The sequence below is a fragment of the Bombina bombina genome, unplaced genomic scaffold (assembly GCF_027579735.1).
Source record: "Bombina bombina isolate aBomBom1 unplaced genomic scaffold, aBomBom1.pri scaffold_666, whole genome shotgun sequence".
NCBI lineage: Eukaryota > Metazoa > Chordata > Amphibia > Anura > Bombinatoridae > Bombina > Bombina bombina.
Window position 1 is genome coordinate 201,800 of NW_026511902.1, and position 21,499 is coordinate 223,298.

Sequence of the window (21,499 nt, forward strand, 5' to 3'; positions counted from 1 at the left end):
CAAAAGGGTTAATTACCATTGGGCCACTGATTTCACTATGAATATACGCAAGGAAGATCCTGCCATCATGAAATGAAATTGTTTTCAGCCTGGCCTAATGGTGTGTTGGGCAAAGAAATTGATGCCAACACTGGCATAGGTGCTGTAATTCAGGCTAAAAACAATTTCATGTCATGGAGAGGAATCTTCCCTATGTATATTTATAGTAAACTCAGTGGTTATTAACCCTTTGAAAATATCAGTTACTTATTAAAACAAAAGGAATTACAGCACCTATGAAAAAGCCGGCATCAATTTCTGTGCCCAAAACACCATTGGGTCAGGCTAAAAACAATTCAATGTCATGGAGGGGGGTCTACCCTACTTATATTCATAGTGAATTTAGTGACCCAAGGGTCATTAACCCTAAGTATCCATTACTTATTCAAAATTGTAATATTTGTTTTGATGCCAGTGTGTGCCCTCTGTTTCCAGTTTATATATACACAATGATTGTATAAAAGGAATTCACATCTGTGTAATTACATTATATGAATCATATTTTTAGTTAAATAAAACCTATTTTTAATTTTAAACAATTTAAAAGGGATACTAAACCTATTTTTTTCCCCCTTCTATGATTCAGATAGAGCCATACAACTTTCTAATTTACTCCTATTATCAATTAGTATTTGTTCTCTTGCTATCTTTTTTTTTTTAAAAAAGCAGGAATGTAAAGCTTAGGCGCTTGCCATTTTAGGTTCAGCACCCTGGAACGCTTGCTTATTGGTGGCTTCATTTAGCCATCAATAAGAGCAAGCGTAACCCAGGTTTGGAAAAAAAATGGGCTGGCTCCTAAGCTTTACATTCCTGCTTTTTAAATAAGGATAAAAAAGGAACAAAGAAAAAAAGTGATAATAGGAGTAAGTTTGAAAATTGCATGCTCTATCTGAATCATTAAAGGACAAATTTGGGTGTTGCATCCCTTTAAAGCAGTCTGACAAAAAAATTGAATAAGAAACCAACGTACATACATAAGTAACCAAATACCACAAATAAGAAACCAGCTTCCTTATCGTTGGGTGATGTGAGTTTGTAATCATAAAATGAACACTCTCCTTAGCATAGCAATTTAAACCTCATCTGAAAGGGTAACCTCTTCCTACAAAGAGGCAATTAACCATTCCCTGTCACAGAATGAGATATATATATATATATATATATATATATATATACACCCTTATTTTGTCTGAGGAAGGGGAGTGTGTACCCAAAACCACCACGTTTGATATATTAAATTTCACTTCTTAAAAGACCAGAGTGGCTCCTTATGTTCTCGTTCTCTCTTTCTATAGTAAGGAAAAATAGATCTGATGAGAAGTAATCGAGTACAATAAGTAATGATCTAAGCAGCACCTTTGTCCACGTCAGAACTAGAAAGATCTACATAGCTGCAATTACTAGGTTCCCTGACAGAAAGTATACTCCCTATAAGTAAAGATCATCCACTGTTCTGAGTAAAGGGCACACGGAAATACTTCATCACTTTGTGGTCAGAGATTCAGATATAATTAACTCCTTCCTGCAGCTCTCACCTATCAGCTGCAGCTCGGGGGCCGCCCGGAGGCGACTGCTTCCGGTTTCATACTGCTACATCCATCCAGCTCGGTGCTCTTCCCGTTACTCTCTTTTCGGCTTTAGCATTTCCGGTTTTGTCGTGGCGACGCCCGATGACGTCATAAAGGCCGCGATAAGTTCTTATGCAAATCAAGGGGTGGGCAACAAACGAATCTCTGGCTTTGTCATTGCCAAATTGCCAATGGATGCCGTAATGTATGGAGTAAATGCGCGTACTATATGGTCGCATGTGGTGTTTCGCATTAAAATATTCGTGTCACTGCTGTTTAATATCGCAGTGAATTATCTAATCTGAGAGTAGTGATAAATCTGAGGTTAGCTGTCCATACACGCGATTGTCGCATACTCTGCAAAAATCCGTATCCATTTGTGTAAGCTCCGCTCTCATGAGGTCAGAACCTGTTCTTCGAAGTAGTTTAATATATCAGTGTCTATGGCCTCTTTTGTATTTATTGCATTCAAACGGACATGAAACCAAAATCTTTTCTTTCATGATTCTGATAGAACATGCAATTTTAAAGAACGTTACAACTTATTTCTATTATCTATTTTGTTTAGTTGTTTAGGTAGGCATAAAAACTACTGATTGAAGGCTGAACACACACACACACACATATATATATATATATATATATATATATACATATACATACATAGTAACATAGTAGATAAGGTTGAAAAAAGACTGAAGTCCATCGAGTTCAACCTATACAAATCTAAAATACTTACAAAAAGCTCCAGTTAAGCTTAAATAACCCCATTAAAATGTGACCCATTTAATACTAGCAATCATATCCATGAATTTTGTTTATATACAGAAATTTATCCAGACTATTTTTAAATGTATCTATGGTATTGGCATTCACTACCTCCTTTGGTAATGAGTTCCACAATTTTATTGCTCTTACAGTGAAAAAACGTTTCCGTTGCAGGAGATTAAATCTCCTTTCCTCCAACCTTAAATTATGACCTCTTGTCAGAACCAATTTTCTTGGAATAAAAAGAGCTTCTGCCATCTCTGTATATGGGCCTTGAATATATTTATATAAAGTAATCATGTCACCTCTCAAGCGCCTTTTTTCTAAAGAGAACAGACCCAGTTTGGCTAGCCTCTCCTCATAGGTTAATTTCTCCAATCCCCTTATTAGCTTTGTGGCCCTTCTCTGAACTTTTTCTAGTTCTGCAATATCTTTTTTAGCAATCGGTCCCCAGAACTGCACTCCAAACTCAAGGTGAGGTCTTACCAGGGCTTTATATAATGACAGAATTATGCTTTCCTCCCTTGAATCAATGCCTCTTTTAATACATGCTAGTATCTTATTAGCCTTTGAAGCCGCTGCCCTGCATTGTGCACTCATCTTTAGCTTGTTATCTATTACTACTCCCAAATCCCTTTCCTCCTGTGTTTGGCTAAGTCTTGTCCCATTTAAAAAATACATAGCCTGCTTATTTTTACTTCCAAAATGTAGAACCTTACATTTTTCCGTATTAAATCTCATTTTCCATTCACTTGCCCATAGTTCTAATTTTAGCAAATCCCTTTGCAAAGAGAGTTCATCCTGCTCTGACCTAATGACCTTACTTAACTTAGTATCATCTGCAAAAATAGAGATGTCGCTATTTAATCCTTGCTCCAAGTCATTTATAAAAATATTAAAAAGAACAGGGCCCAGTACTGATCCCTGGGGGACGCCACTGATTACCTTTGTCCAATCTGAGTATGATCCATTTACTGCTACTCGTTGCTCCCTATCTTTTATCCAGTTATTTATCCATGAGCTAACATTTTCAGCTATTCCCAGTCCCTTAATTTTGTGCATTAATCTCTCATGTGGCACTGTATCAAATGCCTTTGCAAAATCTAAGTATATCACATCAACTGATTCCCCTTTATCTATATTTTTACTTACTTCCTCGTAGAATCTAATTAGATTAGTTTGACATGATCTATTTCTCCTAAAGCCATGCTGATTAGAACTCATAATCTTGTTTACACGAATATGCTCATCAATATAATCCCTTATAATCCCTTCAAATATCTTCCCCACTATTGATGTCAGACTAACTGGTCTATAGCTTCCTGGATCATCCCTGCTTCCCTTTTTGAAGAGTGGCACCACATCAGCTTTACGCCAATCCTGGGGTACCATGCCTGAGGATAATGAGTGTTGAAAAATTAAGAGTAAAGGTTTGTCTATAACAGTGCTAAGTTCCCTTAACACCCTTGGGTGTATTCCATCTGGGCCTGGAGTTTTATTTACCTTAATATTTTTTAGTTTTTTCCTGATATCCTCTAAACAAAACCCAGTTAGTGGTATGGACTGGCATGTTCTATTCTGTTCCAAAGTATCATTCAATGGTTCCTCTCTTGTGTATACTGAAGAAAAAAACTGGTTTAGTACCTCAGCCTTCTCCCTGTCATTATTTATCATGCTACCCTCCACACATTTTAATGTACCTATATTATCCTTCTTAGATTTTTTGCTATTTATGTACTTAAAGAACCTTTTAGGGTTAGACTTAGAATCCTTGGCAATTAATTTTTCATATTCAATTTTGGCTAATTTGATTGTTTTTTTGCATGCTTTGTTGCATTCCTTATAAATATTGTATGCTGAGTCTGTACTATTTTCTTTTAATAATTTAAATGCCCTACGTTTTTTCCTAATTTCTTTTAACACATTTATATTTAGCCATAACGGCTTATTTTTTTTATTTTTATTTTTATAACCATATGGTATGTATTGATATGTATATTTATTTAACAAATTTTTAAATATTATCCATTTATCCTCTGTATTTTTATTAGAAAATACATTGTCCCAATTTATATTATTTAATGATTTCCTTAAATCGTTGAATTTTGCTTTCTTGAAATTAAAAGTCTTAGTTAAGCCTTTAAAACACTGCATATGAAAAGAGATTTCAAATGTGACCATGTTATGATCACTGTTACCCAAATGTTCTTTGATTTCTATGTTTGATATTATATCTGTATTGTTTGATAGCACTAAATCCAATATAGCTTTACTCCTAGTTGGCTCCTCTATTAATTGTGACAAGAAGTTATCCCTGAGAACATTTAAAAATCTATCCCCCTTAGCTGAATTACTAGTTTCATTGGCCCAGTTTATATCAGGGTAGTTAAAATCTCCCATAATTACAGCACTGTTATTAGCAGCCTTACCTATTTGCATTAGTAGTTGAGTTTCCTCTGGGTCACTAATGTTGGGAGGCTTGTAGCATGTTCCTAGTAATATTTTTTTAGGATTTTTCCCCCCACTCTTTATTTCAACCCACAGGGTCTCTACATTGTCACTTGTATCATAAATATCTTCCCTTATTGTAGGTTTAAGGTCAGGTTTAATATACATGCAGATTCCTCCACCCCTTTTATTATTCCTGTCCCTCCTAAATAATGTATACCTCTCTAAGTTAACTGCCCAGTCATGTGAATCATCCCACCAAGTTTCAGTTATACTGATAACATCATAGTCCTCTTCTGCAACTAAGAGCGTCAGCTCCCCCATTTTACCTGTCATGCTTCTTGCATTTGTTGTCATACATTTAATTTTCATGTGCTTTCTGCTGCTACTTGGTGTACTTTCCTCTATACTTTCTAATGTGACATTTCTTAAGTCATCCCTTCCTTGAGATATTAATGGAGAGACATATTCAGACACTGATCTCTCTGTTCTATTTTGTTCAAATTGACCCTCCCCCCCTTTGCCTAGTTTAAAAGGTTCTCTAAACGTGCTACCATCCTTTCCCCCAACACACCTGCACCCATGTCATTCAGGTGCAATCCATCCTTACTGTACAATTTGTACCCTAGTGAAAAATCAGCCCAGTGTTCTAAAAAGTCAAACCCCTCATTTTTACACCATGTTTTTAGCCATGAATTAACAGACCTTAGCTCCTTCTGCCTTACTGAGTTAACACACGGCACTGGTAATATCTCAGAAAATATTACTTTGGATGTCCTTGCTTTAAGCTTGCTACCTAACTCCCTGAAGTCATTTTTTAGGACTCTCCATCTCCCACTGATTTCTTCATTAGTACCAATATGCACCATGACTGCAGGATCAGACCCGCATCCCTCTAACAATCTATCAATACGCTCCACAATATGCCTAACACGAGCCCCTGGAAGACAGCAAACTGTTCTATGTAAAGGGTCTGGATGACAAATTACCCTATCAACCTTCCTTATAATAGAGTCTCCTACCACCAACATCTGCCTCTGGCCCTGACTTGTATGCCCCTCTTCCATGACTGAAGGACTGCCCACCATAGTATGCTCCTCTTCCACAGCTAAAGGACTGTTCACTATACTAGGCAACACGGCCCTCTCTGACACTGCCACCCCTGAACTGATATCCCCAACATCTTCACTTAATCTTGCAAATCTATTGGGGTGTACCAGCTCAGAACTGGCCTGTCTCTTCCGCTTACTTCGCCCTCTAACTGTGACCCAGCTACATCCTGGAGTCTCCTCATCTGAATCCTCCCCATTCCCACTGCTGGAGCCATTAACAACCAGCTCAGTCCTATCCATTTCCCTTTCAAGTGTCTGAATTTCATGTAGTGTTGCAATTCGTTCCTCCAGATCCCCAATACGAGTTTCTAAAGAGACAATATGCTCGCACTTGCCACAAACATATAATCCCAGAAGCGGCTGCTCCAGTGATGCAAACATGTGGCAAACTGTACACTGAATGAGATTCTCACACATTCTTAATAAAAGGTTTAACTTAAAAGTATTAAATAAATATATTTCCCCTTGGTTACCCCAAGGTAAAAACAGGTGGCCCTCGTTTTACAACGGTTCAATTTACACCGTTTCAGAATAACAACCTTTTTTTCCAGTCATGTGACTGCTATTGAAAAGCATTGCGAAGCAGTGCATTTATTAAAATAGCCAGTAGGTGGAGCTGTCCGCTTGTGTTGCAGCAAAGCCAAGCAAGCTGAAATTAATCAGTTTAACCAGACCTGAGCTATCGAGCAGATTTCAAAGGAACAAGATCTTCCTGTCTATAAATCAGTCCAGATTGGAATGCATAGAAAGAACTGTTTGCAGAAAAATGCAAGTGAAGTCTGTGTTGTGTGATTATTTTATTAGGTTTATAATGCTGTTTAGCAAATGTTTTTGTTCCTTTAACTTAGTTTAGTTATATATTCTGTGTTGTGTGATTATTTTATTAGGTTTATAATGCTGTTTAGCATTTAAAGTCTTCATTTCAAAGCTTTAAAAATAATATATTAGGTGTTACTTATGACAATTTTGAGAGGGGCCTGGAACCTATCTCCTTCACTTCCCATTGACTTGCATTATAAACTGGGTTTCAATTTACAACGGTTTCGATTTACAACCATTCCGTCTGGAACCCAACCCCCGGTGTAAACTGAGGGCTACCTGTATATATTTTTTTTATTTTTTTTTCATTGGCTTTCAGCTAACTCCCAGTAGTGCTTTGCTGTTCCTTCATCAAATAACAAGAGAATGAATCAAACTAGATAATAGAAGTAATTTGGAAAGTTATTTAAAATTATATGATCTACATGAATCATGAAAAAAAAAAACATTTTAGCTTTCATTTCCCTTTAAACGTCAGTTGCAGTGGGAGATACCCAGAATTTTATTTAGTTCATGCAGACACATTAGTTTGCAGAAATACCCCAAAATATGAACATTTCACTATACAAAATGCAAATTTAAATGTTTTGTGTAACTTTCTTTAGTTTATATGAAAAACAGAGTAGGTTTTTTATTAGTATTTTATATATGGTTCCACATTTATTCAAATTCTCAAAACACCAAAACTGATGATGATATACCTGTTTTACAATACTAAATAGCAGTTGAAATTGCTAATGTTTCTTCTTACTCTACACCATCTAGTACTTTATGCAGAAAATAACAATACACTTATATGATATGTTAAAGCTTTACAAAAACATAATTTATGCTTCCCTGATAAATTAATTTATTTCATGGTGGTTACAGTCCACAATACATTACCCCTGGGAATTACTCTTCTCTACTACTAGGAGGAGGCAGAGATTCCCAAATCCCAAGAGCACTATAAACCCCTCCCACCTCACACATACCTCAATCTAACACATAGCCAAGCAAGTGAGGTAAGAAAAAAGGAATAAGAGCCATAAAAGGAGCAGGGAAAAAAGATGTGCTAAAGAAAAAAAATAACCCTAAAAAGCATAAGGATGTGGTCTTGTGGTCTCTCACCACCATTAAAGAGATTGATTTATCAGGTAAGCATAAATTATGTTTTCTTTCATACAGGTGGTGAGAGTCCACAATCCATTACCCCTGGTAACTAATACCCAAGCTGTAGAGTCCATGAGTAATAACACAAGGGAGGGATTTAAAAACAAATCCACTAAGCAATTAAATCCACAACCCCAATAAAAAATATTTTTTTAACTGAGAAGTAAAATCCACAACCCCAATAAAATGTTCTTTTTTTTTTTTTTAATGCAATTAAAATAAATAAAACAGGCAAAAAAAATCAAACTGAGACAAGACAACTGCCTGAAGAGCCTTCCTATCAAAAGCTGTTTCAGAAGATGCAAAAACATCAAAATGGTAGCATTAAGTAAAAGTATGCAAAGAAGACCAAGTAGCTGCCATGCAAATCTGATCAACTGAAGCCTTATTCTTGAAAGCCCAAAAAGGGGCAATTGATCTTAACAGAATGAGCAGTAATCTGTTGCGGTGGAGGCTGGCCTGCCTCTAAGTAAGCCTTGTGAATCAAATGTTTCAACCAAGAGGCCAAAGAAACAGCAGAAACTTTCTGACCAGAAAAGTGAATTAACTAGAAGTTTGTTTAAAGGGACACTGAACACAATATTTTTCTTTCATGATTCAGATAGAACATGACATTTTAAGCAACTTTCTAATTTACTCCTATTATCAAATTTTCCTCATTCTCTTGGTATCTTTATTTGAAATGCAAGAATGTAAGTTTAGATGCCGGCCCATTTTTGGTGAACAACCTGGGTTGTCCTTGCTGATTGGTGGATACATTCATCCACCAATAAAAAAGTGCTGTCCAGAGGTCTGAACCACAAAAAAAAACATTAGAAGCCTTCTTTTTCAAATAAAGATAGCAACAGAACGAAGAAAAAATTATAATAGGAGTAAATTAGAAAGTTGCTTAAAATTGCCTGCTCTATCTGAATTCTAAAAGAAAAAAGTTGGGTTCAGTGTCCCTTTAAAGTCTTTAGCATAAATGTAATATTTCAATGCCCTAACAACATCCAATGTATGCAAAAACCTCTCTGAAGCATTCTTGGGATTAGGACACAAAGAAAGAACAATCTCTCTGCTAATATCTGAAGAAAAAACCTTAGGCAAAAATTAAAAAACAGTCCGTAAAACAGTCTTATACTGATGAACAATCAGAGAAGGAGGGTCACAAGAAAGAGCAGATAATTCACAAGCTCTTCTAGCAGAATAAATCACCAAAAGTAATAACTGTCATGATCTGATCATTTCCGTGTCGCTGCGGCTCTCAGATCTCTCTCTGTACTACCGCCTCCTGTTGCCTAGCAACGCGACACGGCCTTCATGTATCCGCCCTCTGTGCTTTTAAACCTCGGCGGGACTTCGCTCCGATGCCCGTTTGTCGGATAGCGTTCTTGCTTCCTGCTGCTTGGCTCCGTGAGTGTTATCACTGCTACCTGTTATCTGGATATTTGACCATTTCTTTGCTTGACCACTCTGCTGCCTCATCCTTAAACCTGATTAAAGGGACATTGACCTTTGCTTTGCCTGACCACCCTGCTGCCTCATATCTAAACCTGATTAAAGGGACATTGACCATTGCTTTGCCTGACCACTCTGCTGCCTCATCCTTAAACCTGATTAAAGGGACATTGACCATTTCTTTGCCTGACCACTCTGCTGCCTCATCCTTAAACCTGATTAAAGGGACATTAACCATTGCTTTGCCTGACCACTCTGCTGCCTCATCCTTAAACCTGATTAAAGGGACATTAACCATTGCTTTGCCTGACCACTCTGCTGCCTCATCCTTAAATTTGATTAAAGGGACATTGACCATTGCTGACCACTCTAACGGATCATCCTCTGTCTGCTTTAAAGTGATACTGACCTCTGCTTTGCCTGACCACTCTAACAAATCATCCTCTGCCTGCTTTAAAGTAATACTGACCTCTGCTTTGCCTGACCACTCCAACGGATCATCCTCTGCCTGCTTTAAGTTTCTGTACCTTGTACTCCCTCATCTCATCAAGAGTCTCTTCCGTGTCCCTGCATCATGTGTGAGTACACAGTTTTCTTTTCCAGCATATTAATCTGTTCTAGTTTCTTTCCTGAGTGGGTCACGTCCTGGTTTCCTCTCAGTGTGCTAGCGTGTGTTTATATTATCACGCTAGCAGTTGGGTCTAATCCTGGACTGATCCTATATGGCTGACAATAACACTTTCCAAGAAAGCAGTTTAATATCCACCTGATGCATAGGTTCAAAAGGAGGAGCCTGCAAAACCCTAAACACCAAGTTAAGATTCCATGGAGGAGAAATTTGCTTGATTTCAGGTTTAATACAGACCAGAGCCTGAACAAAACCATGAATATCAGGAAGATTAGCAATCTTCCTATGGAAAACAACGGAAAGAGCAGATAGGCCCTTATCCAGACCATCCTGTAAGAACGGCAAAATCCTAGGAATTCTGAAAGAATGCCAGGAAAAACCATGATCTACGCAAAAAATAAAGGCCTTCCACACCTTATGATATATTCCCCTAGTAACAGGTTTACAAGCCTGAATTCAGATTATTATAGCCTATGGTGACTAAATAATCTTGATTTTATTACTGAATCCAAACAGCAGCAAAGAAAACATACAGAGAAAAAAAAAAATAACATAGTAACAAGACTGCACTAATCAGCACACAGCAGCCTAATAAACTGTAATGAACAAGTCCAGCACTTCCTCTTTTCTTTGACCGTTGGACAGCGGAACCAGTTAGGAAGAAAAACAAACTCCAATGATTATCCATCATAAACCAAAATGGAACAGCGACTCCCAGGAACGGAAAACCAACAGATGACATGGTCCATAGATAAATGAGGGAAAGAAATCCACAGAGTCACAGAAAGAGAAAAAACGAAAAGTAACAACTAATCCCAGAAAAGAAAATCAACAGCAATAACATCATTTAGATGAAATTTCCAGAAAACAAAATCTTTATTTGCCTCCTGTCTTTAATAAAATCAAGATTATTTAGTCACTATAGGCTATAATAATCAGAATGTTACGACAAGACAGGAGGCTTCATCTTTTGCATTTTGTAAAGCACCTACAGAAGAATTTCAAAACAAAATAAACAACTTCAAAATTTCCCAGAGTCAAAGCTCTGATGCCCCTCTTGAAAACCCTGGGGGGGAGGAGGGTTCTTTTAACCCCATTTTACCTCTGGGCAGGAGGTTCTATCACCCCTATGTGAAAATCCATGGGGAGGAGCTAGCAGCCATCGGGCTGGAGATATGCCTCAGTGGGACTGGGAGAGAGAGGGTCTTCCCCAGCCAATTGCAAGGATAAAAGAGACTCTAATATTGAGCTAGATAGTTTAGAAGTCAGGGTGACAGGGTTAGAGCGAGTCTCATTGGTATAAAGAGATACCTCTGAAGAGGGGGTTAAGGATGATTTAATATGTCAGCAATGGCTGATTCAAAGAAGGCAAAACAATCTACTTAGAAGAAGGAAGAGGATAGGAAAGTGAGAGACACAAGGAAAATACATTTCCAAAGAAAGCATAAAATAAGAAAGAATAAGGAAATAAAACCACAATGAGAACCAGTGTCGTGCTGAGCAGCGTCTCGCTTGACCTGGTCAGGCATGCGCCAGCGTGGACTCTCAGCACAGCACCGGAAGAGATAGACGAAGTACATTAAGGTCATGAACAGGTAAACAAATAGAGTACTAAGAAAGCTGGGAAGTACAGAACAGATTAAACAGTACTTGCAAAAATCCATTGAACACTGGAGAAGTGTGTACATAATTAGCACTCTACAACACTAGGTTTACATTTTCAAAGTTGAAAAAAAGATAACCATTCCCCGAAAGAAGGGGTAAAACTTAACTTTTTATATATTAAGCTAAAAAATTAAATTACACCCATAAAAACACAATGGAGCCGCAATGATGCAATATCGGAATAAGTTTATTACTACTATTTCCCCGAGTGGAGTAAAATATTATTTTATTATCACTTGTAGTGCCATCACTTTTTCTATTTTGTTCTAGTAGAGTAAACAGTACCCCTAAGTGAGAAGCCCGGGAGAGGAGCGTAAGGCCTTCCAAAGCCGCTTGTGGGCGAAAACGACACCAAATACTGGGCTGAAAGAGTCAGAAGCATGGGAGACAGCTCTGGAGTGTGGCGAGAGGGCTTATGATCCACCTCAGAAGAGGGGAAAAAGATTTAGTTTTAGTGCGACAGCAAAGGTCAAAATAATATGAGCAAAAATCCTCTTCAGAAGAAGGACGGGGAATAGTAACAGTCTGACAGATCTTAGGAATAGAGGGATTCCTCTACAGATGCCATAGACACAATATGTAAAGGGACCTTGTCTTGCATAAATGTTTTGAAGATGATCCATTAATATAGTCCATCTGGAAGAATTTTTAAAATAAAATGTATAGTTTATATTTAAATAACATTGCGCCAACTTTCAGACTCCTAACCAAGTTCCACAGAGTCAATTTACGCTCATGCACACACATATATACACATACATAACCATACATAAACATGTACATGAATACACCTAGACATGTAAATATACACACACACGAGCACATGCATATATGCCCTACATATGCATACATAAAAACAAAAAAAGGAACACACATACACATATATATGAATCTAAACATACATCCCCATATACTCACTTTCATATGCATAAAAAGGAGCAAAGCTATATATATATACACACAAAGACATGCATACATACACACTGCACAAAGATTCTTTAATAATTTTACAGACCCTGAGGGGAATCAAACTTGAGTCTAACAAATGAAATAGTATAGACAAAACCACTATGCTATCATAGAACAGTTATATACATTCTCTTTCCAGATTTAATATATGAGAGAGTACAATATTTAAAATGATATCTGTCTCATTTATTGCAGATTACATTTCCTATCATTGTCTGTTCAATTTCTGGATTACATCTCTATTAATATCACATCTCTTATCAATGATAGTTTCTCTAAAGGTTAGTAGAGGGCAATGAGATCCCCAAAGGGGTTACAGAGGGCTGTAAGGCGACATATTACAATAGATATAGCCTAATATACGCTAAAATACTATATCCGACTGAAAAATATACTAACAGAACAGACAAAAATATACCTAAAATATTTGAAATAGCCTAAATACAGGCGAATATATCTAATATCAATATAGCCAAAAAACAGGCTTAAAAAACTATAGATATAGTTTTAATCCTGTAATATATTCATATGATATAGCCTAAACAGGATTAGTATATAACAGACTATGGTAATGAACCAGGCAAGATTAAAAACCCATGTCTCTAAGATCTAAGGAAGATAATGTTCAATAAAATCAACCGAAACCCTAAAATTGTAAAAGCCTAAAAGGGGCTAATTAGTTAAAAATAGTTTGCATTTCTGCCAAGTTTTTTAAAATATTAGAGAAACCTAAAACAGGTTTGATGAAACTTAAAACAGGCAAATAAACTTATATATATAAAATACCTAATACAGGCAGTGATGTAAAATAGCCAGAATACCGGCTAATATACCAAATTAATCAAGTCTTTATCATAAAGTCTGTTAAATATAGTCTATTCTAGGGATGAAAAAAGCAAGGGGAAAATATAACATATATACAATGGGATTGTAAACAAATAAAAATAATAAGGAAAATAAGGCCTGGCTCTGGCCACACAAAGACTGGTCAAAAGACCTACATACAGGCAGGATAAAAAAGGGCCATAGAACACACACACTCCGCATGAAACAATACAAATATTTATTTAAGAGGGGCCTAGAGAACTAGACCCTCATGCGTTAAGGATAATATTAAGGAGGGCCAACCAAGACCGTGAGAAGGCCTAACACGGGCCGCCACACTGCAAATCCGGTACCGTCCTGAACAGCGGTTCACACTCTGGTCAGGCGTGTGTTCGCGATCATCAGAATGGCACCTGATCTGAAAGAAGAGGCTGCAATGTAGTCACGTGACTACCGTGATGCGGTCACTTGAAGGCCTCAATCCAAAATAATATTGGAGAAAAAGGACTGAGCTGGAAGCCGCTCAGAGGGGCAAGCAGAAAACACACTGACACCAATGATATCACTTATACCAATGATTAAAACAATAATATAAAAGAAAATGGATTTAAGATAAAATATACAAAAAACTATAACCAGAAAGGAGCAAAGGCCACTGTGCAGAGGAGCTTGTGTTCTAGAACAGTACACAGTTAGAAATAAAAAGCTTTAGAGGAAAAAGGGTCTAATTATGAAAGAAAAAGATGGAATGACAAATATTTCACTATTAGTATAGGGAACAGGAACTCAGGAACAATAAAATATACAAGATAAATAAACGATCTATAGCTAAATATAAAGAAAGTGAAATTAAATACTTATGTTCAAACGTAAAGCCTTAGCTTACTGAGCTATTAACAGATACATATACTAAAACAGAGAGACAAGCGATAAAGCTAACAGAAACTAACTAAAAACTTATGATAATACAAAAATGTACTATAGAATATATTAGAGAAAACGATACATGACCTGCTGTCTGGAAGCAGCAAAGAAAAGAGGAAGTGCTGGGCTTTACAGTTTATTAGGCTGCTGTGTGCTGATTGATGCAGTCTTGTTGCTATGTTATTATTTTTTTTATGTATTCTTTGCTGCTGTTTGGATTCAGTAAAGATTTGATGCAAAATATGAAGCCTCCTGTCTTGTCATAAAATTAAGGTTTCAATCACAGAATCAGAGAAACCTCTATGTCTAAGGACTAAATGTGCAATTTCCATGACATCAAGTTCAGAGAATTGAGATCTGGATGGAAAAACGGACCTTGAGACAGAAGGTCTGACCCGCAGAGCCCAATGAGGACAACTGTATATCTGAACCAGATCTGTATACCAAATCCTGTGATGTCAAGCTGGGGTAATCAGGGTTACTGAAGATTTCTCTAGGCTTATCTTGGAAATCATTCTGGCTAGAAGAAAAAGAGGAGGAAACAGGTAAGCAAGCTGAAATAACCAGGGAGCTACTAGATCACACAATCTCTGCTTGAGGATCCCTGGACTTTGTAAAGTACCTGGGTAGTTTGATGTGCAAACAAGAGTCCATCAGATCTATCTCTGAACACATCCTGGTGGTGAGACCACTCCCCTGGATGTAAAGATTGACGACTGAGAAAGTCTGCTTCCCAGTTGTTCACCCCTGGAATATGAATCACATAAACTAGACAAGAATTGATTTCTGCCCATGAGAAAATTCGAGCCACCTCCCTCATAGCTAGGGAGCCCCCCTGAAGGTTGGCATAAGCCACTGCTGTGACATTGTCTATCTGTTTTCAGAGATGAGATTCTCTCTATTTTTCTCTCTATTTTTATTGAGGTTGTATAACAAATAAAACAGGCAAACAAAATCACTGAAATATACATAGTGAGAAGTAATCACAGTTCAAAGTGGTTCTCCAAGTAATTAAACATCGAAATAGGAACACAAATATTGCCCAAAAGTTTTTTTTATTAAGTTTTCTATTATTTATATTGTATCCCCTTTAACTATGAAATAAAATAATTCCCCCCAATGGTAAATAGAGGTCTCTCTTGGAACCACTAAAAGTGATTTATGTCAGAATGGGGAATTTTGGGGGAGAGAAAAAAAATAACAAACTGGGCCACTTTGGATAAAGATATAAAATGATAATTAGCCAACTTTATGTGGATTGAGTTGAGTAAGTGGAATATATGTAGAGAGGATCTTCAAAACTGGAAATCCATTTTACCAACGAGAGGAATACAGGGCAAAAAAACAACAACCCTTGACACTAAGTCTAGTGCAGTGAACATTTAAATAAGAAGGGCATCGATATTAGTCTAAATTAAATTAGTAACCTCTCATAGCTGTGGATATCTAGCATTAGAAGCACCAGAAGACGTCCCGTCTTAATAAGTTGCTACACAGAGGGACTACATACTGTAGTCAATTAAGGTGTATATTATTTAAGTACTATAAAAGTATAGTAACTCTCAATAGATTCATTAACAACTTATTTCTGAGTAAGTTATGTGAAGGGAATGTTAAATGAAAAAGCAGTTTTATAAGTAACCAGGTAAAGGGGTCTCTTGTGAGGGTCCTGTGATACTTGTACTTATAAGGAGATGTAGCATGCTTGCATATGACAAACCACTGTAACATATATTACACTAGAGTGGAAACATGACTGTTCACTCCACCTCGGCCACTGGTAGCGGGGCTCATCCTGAGCATACATTTAGGCTGTATACATACAAGTTATTTCACCCTGGACCACCTCACTAAAGAAGCTTCTTACAACTAGGTAAGCTGACTCTATGAGGCCTATTTATCAAATGTCTGTGGGACCTGAACCGACAGTGCGGGTCAGGTCCGACAGACATCGCTGAATGCGGAGACCAACGCCGCCCCCTGCAGACTCGCGGCCAATCGGGAGGTGTCAATCAACCCGATCGTACTCGATCGGGTTGAATTCCGGAGATGTCTGTCCGCCTGCTCAGAGCAGGCGGACATGGTTTATGGAGCAGCGGTCTTTAGACCGCTGCTTCATAATTGCTGTTTCTGGCGAGCCTGCAGGCTCGCCAGAAACACGGGCCCTCAAGCTCCGTTCGGAGCTTGATAAATGGGCCTCTATATATAAGCATAGTAAATCATATAAAAACTGTTGAAAAATGCTAGACTTGCATAAACCCTCTAAAAATATTTTTAGCAGGAATAGACTCTAAATTAAACTTAAAGTGAAGGTAAAGTTTGCTGTATTAGAATCTAATACTATACATTGCAGCACAAATGAATGACACTTTCATTCATCAAAAATTCTAATTTATTTTACTTTTCTACCGTGTTTTCGCCGTTTTTATTTGACATCTTGCTGTATCCAAATTCAACCCGTTATTTATTTTTTTAACATGCTGGCCACGTTTTTACACCAGCCAATTGACTTTCTGGCCGTTAGGCGGCCATCATTTGACATCATCCCTCTCTTGGACGCTATGCGCATGCGTTACCTTTGTTTGCTCTCACTGGGAAGCCAAGCGCTGCCTCGTTTCGTGCATGCTTAAGCCAATTTTTTTTTTTTTATAGAGGATTACATATCAGGCTTATTTCTAGAAACTGCAAGCTGGGATTACCGCATGCACATTGTTGACTGGCGACGAGTTTATTCGCATGCACAGTTCATTTAGTCGCCGTGCACGAGCCTTGGAGACACGTATAGAGCAGGTGGGACCGCTCTATACGTCATAAGATGCAAAATCAGGAAATGGCTCATGGGAGGAGTTTGAAACGGAACAGTAGGAAAAATAAAACATCAATATTATAGAAATAAGTAATGTTTCAGAGAAAATAATTTAGCAACTCTGTATGTTATAAGCTGCATTTTTGAATAGTGCTTACAGAACAATCTAACTTTACCTTCACTTTAAGATAACTATTATAAACAGAACACACATTTAGGCAGTATACATACAAGCTATTAGATAGAGGGTCTCAAGCAGGAGCAAAAGTCCTATATAGCGGAGACTTGTACATTGTATACCCTCTTCTTGCCCTCTTTACTAAACAATAGCTGTGGAAGGGTTAGCTGATTAGCCCTTCATCATAGAAAATCATGGGCAATCAACGACTTGGAAGAGGCTGTGTGGCTCATCTAGTGGGGAAAGTATAAATCTAATGCAGGTCCCAATGTAATAGGCATCTTTCGAAATGTCTGAGCGTAGTGCAAGTGATCCGCAGTTTGCGCTACCAATGTTAGAAAAAGGAAGCAGATTAGGATGTACCATTCGGCAGCACGTAGGTGCCGTCCAATTGATCAGAAAGTCCCCTGGTTCATCCGAATTATGGTGAAGCTGCTCGTAGATCTGGTCATCACTTTCAAATGGATCGAGGTGGGAGAGGTTTGGGCCACATCCATAAACGGAGCACCCCTATCAGCTGTATCAGCGGGTGGTGGTATGGCAATCAATTCTAAGTGTATAGTGGGATCAGCCTCACAGGAAACCCGCAGCTCTGAGGGTCTGTACACTAGTCATTCCTTCAGGATACAATCTCCAAACGCTGCTGTCAGTAGCCGCTTAAGCCTCAGGTAATAATCATCCAGGAGTTGAAAAATCCGCACTTCGCATAAGATTCAAACCATTATAATCTCTCTCAAGTATAGTATTTTTCCCCTTGCGTGTCAAGTTAGTTGCTTTTCATATGTGACAGACAGATAAGGGATATGGTGTTGTAAGGCTAAATAGTAAAGTAATGGATTTTAAAAAGAGCCTTGCTGACTCTGTAATTACCCCCGAAACCAAGCAGGAGGGAGTGTTGAGACCTATCCGAACACGGCCACCGCAGGTCTCAACGGCCCAGATTGACAAGTAGAGAAGGATCTTTAGATATATATAATTTGGCACAGCTTAGTATTTAGATGTGATCTGTAAAATTTCAGCAGTGGATGTTAGGTAAGGTAGTTGATATTCTGTGGTTATTCAACTACTTGCTTCTCCGTCGTTAGTATTGCTGATGGCCATGACAGCTGCCCAGACACAACAGAGGCCAAACTTGAAGAGCCCTGAAAATTGAACGGATTTCTAGAACATTTATAGGTAACCTTGCCTCCCAAGGATCCTAAACTACCTGTGCTTTCAAGGACTCCCAAACAGCTTCCCAACCTGACAGACTTGCATATGGTAGTGATCACAGTCAAAGGTAGGATGAGCAAAAGAAGCCCCCTGAATAATAAACTGGTGATCCAGCCACCAAATAGAGACTGACTTGTATTGGGATCCAAAAATATCTTCTGAGACAGCTGAGTATAGTCTCTGCACCATTGACGAAGCATACAGAGCTGAAGAGGGTCTCATGCTACATTTAGCCACCAATCAGCAAGCACTACCCAGGTGCTGAACCAAAAATGGGTCCGCTTCTAAGCTTACATTCCGGCTTTTCAAATAACGATACCAAGAGAATGAAGAAAAATTGATAATAGGAGTAAATTAGAAAGTTCCTCTATCTGAATCATGAAAGAAAGAAAAATGGGTTTCATATCCTTTAACCTGCCCTCTTCCAGAACTTCTGGATTGGGGGACGCACCTCATACAGATTTAATAGTAGTAGGGATAGACTTCTTACCCTGCTTTGACTTGTTCCAGTTAGCACTAGGTCTCCAGAATGAGCCAGAGGTGCCTTTCTTCTAAACAGAGGAGTCAACCTTTTGCTTCCTTATTCTGGCAACGGAACTAAAATGATTAGTAGCTTTAGATTTTCCTCTAGACTTTCTGTCCTGAGGAAGAAAAGCCCCTTTACCTCCAGTAACAGTAGATATTATAGAATCTAAATCAAACCAAATAACTTCTTTTCCCTTGAAAGATATGTATAATAATTCGATTTTGACACCATATCAGCAGACCAGATTTAAGCCATAAGGTTCTCCTAGCAAGGACTGCTAAAGACATGGATTTCAAATTAATCTTCATAATATCAACTACAGCATCACAAATAAATAATTGTCACCTTTAAGTAAACCCAAAAGATTTGCACTAGCACAGTCATCAGACTACTGTTCTGAAAGACTAGACAACCAGTAAGTTAAAGCAACAGCCATATCAGCAATAGAAATAGCTGGCCTGAGCAAATACCCGGGCTTGTAAAAAGGTCCTTCTATGAAATGGTTTTAATTTTCTATCTAAATGATCCTTGCTGTCTTCCAAAGGAATAGTAGTATGTCTAGACAAACTGGAAATGGCCACATGCCATCTTGGGGAACTGTTCCCACAAATCAATATTAGCAGCAGGGTAAAGGAGATAACAACAGTTTACAAAATTGGAATTTAAACAATTACAAGGATTATCATCAAAAACATTAGGCTATTTGACCCCTAAAGTAAGTTAAGACTCCTTTAAAAGAGAATAATTATGTTCAACTTTAAACAAAAAAGAGGTTCAACATCACTTGAAGATCCTCATCACCAGAGAAAACGTCATCATCTGTAGACATAACAGGTATGCCTGGTTTCAGGGCACATAGAACTTGTAGAAGGTAACATTTGAACTGACCTTTTACCTTGTTTGAACTGCAGCCGTTGATAAAAAAAATTTACAATAGGTGAAACATTATCAAGATTTTTCCTGTAATGAACAAACAGAAGGTGCATTAATACCTAAGGAAACATCATTAGGTTGGTCTGATTGGATAAATAATGCTAAACATGAGTCACATGAGCTGTTGAAGGGTCCCTCAGCGTTTTTCACAATAGCATACCTAATAATGGTAGAAAGGTGTTCAGGACACTCAGTTTTCTGGGTAGATTTGTGGACAAAATAGCTGCATTATAATATATTGCAAGGCAATGCAATAAACACTATAACCCCCTTAAAAAGCTCTTTAGGAAGGAAATCGCCCTCCTAAGTAGCTTTTTTAAATAAACTCACAGGTACAATGAACACTAAGACCAAACTGCAACATAAAGGCAGGAGACATTAACATAGTATCCAAATGGCAGATAACACTCATCAGAATGAGGAAAACGCTGCGAAAAAACAACTATAAAAGATTTAGCGTGCCTAGTCGAGGATTAACGTGCACTTACCCGGCGTGCGTAAACCAGCCAAAGCACAAAAAGTGAGTATAATAATACTAAAGTAGGTGCTCGAACCCAACAAGCATTAACCCATTGTGCTCTACCCCTGACGCACATAAACCCAAAGGCCAATGCAAAAAAATTTAAATTAACCGTGCCAAAAAAGCCGACACGAGCAAAATAGCAGGGGGGGAATTATGTAAGGGGATTCTGTCCAAGGGCCGTATATACTAGCAAATATTTATATAAACTTAAAAAGTGCCCATAACATAGCTATAGAGTTTCTAAATGTTATACATTGTATTTACCAATATACACTTGTAAACGAGCAAACAGACAGCAGACTGCAAAACCATTACTGAAACATATCAGCAAATGTTATGGAATAGCAGTATATTGTATATCCATAAAGGAAGACAAGTCACGGCGTTCAATTATGGAAGGTATATGAAAAAAATTCCCATGAGGTGAAAATAAATCACTAACCATACCCCATATACATCCCTCTGAAAAGCACTGTACACTGAGGGGAAATACACATCTTCATTCATCAACCATCTCCAGTGGGGCAAAGTAAAGATTGAGGTATGTGTGAGATGGGAGGGGATTTATAGAGCCCTTGGGGTTTGGGAATCTTTGCCTTCTCCTAGTGGTAAGAAAAGATAATTCCCAGGAGTAATGGATTTTGGGTCTCTCACCACCTGTATGAATTAATGATTTAACTCCATACTCTGCCCGGGAATTTCTGACTAAAACTTGCCCAAGATACTTGATAATTTGTTAGTGTTTTTGCTATTACACTGTTTAAACAGAAATAGGAGCCTTTGTTTCTCGATATACCTGTGGGAAAAAAAAATAAATATATATATGCCATAAAGAGAGCTTTCAGAGGATGACAGTTTTAACTAGCTATTTTTTATTAATGGATTTTTTTCAGTTATTACAGCAGAAAGGAAAGAGAAACACATTTGAAAAAACATCTAATTTGATACGATATACCACGAGTGT

General features: G+C 37.8%; 1 protein-coding gene across 2 annotated transcripts in view; it reads right to left on the reverse strand.

Annotated features, from left to right (window-relative positions):
* Nucleotides 1–1,710, reverse strand: part of LOC128644000 (apoptosis regulator R1) — a 108,703-nt gene extending 106,993 nt beyond the window's left edge. For both annotated transcript variants that reach the window (XM_053696767.1, XM_053696766.1), the window contains exon 1: nt 1,575–1,710. The gene's annotated coding sequence lies outside the window, so the exon portion shown is untranslated. The remainder of the gene's footprint in view (nt 1–1,574) is intronic.
* Nucleotides 1,711–21,499: the final 19,789 nt, after the last annotated feature.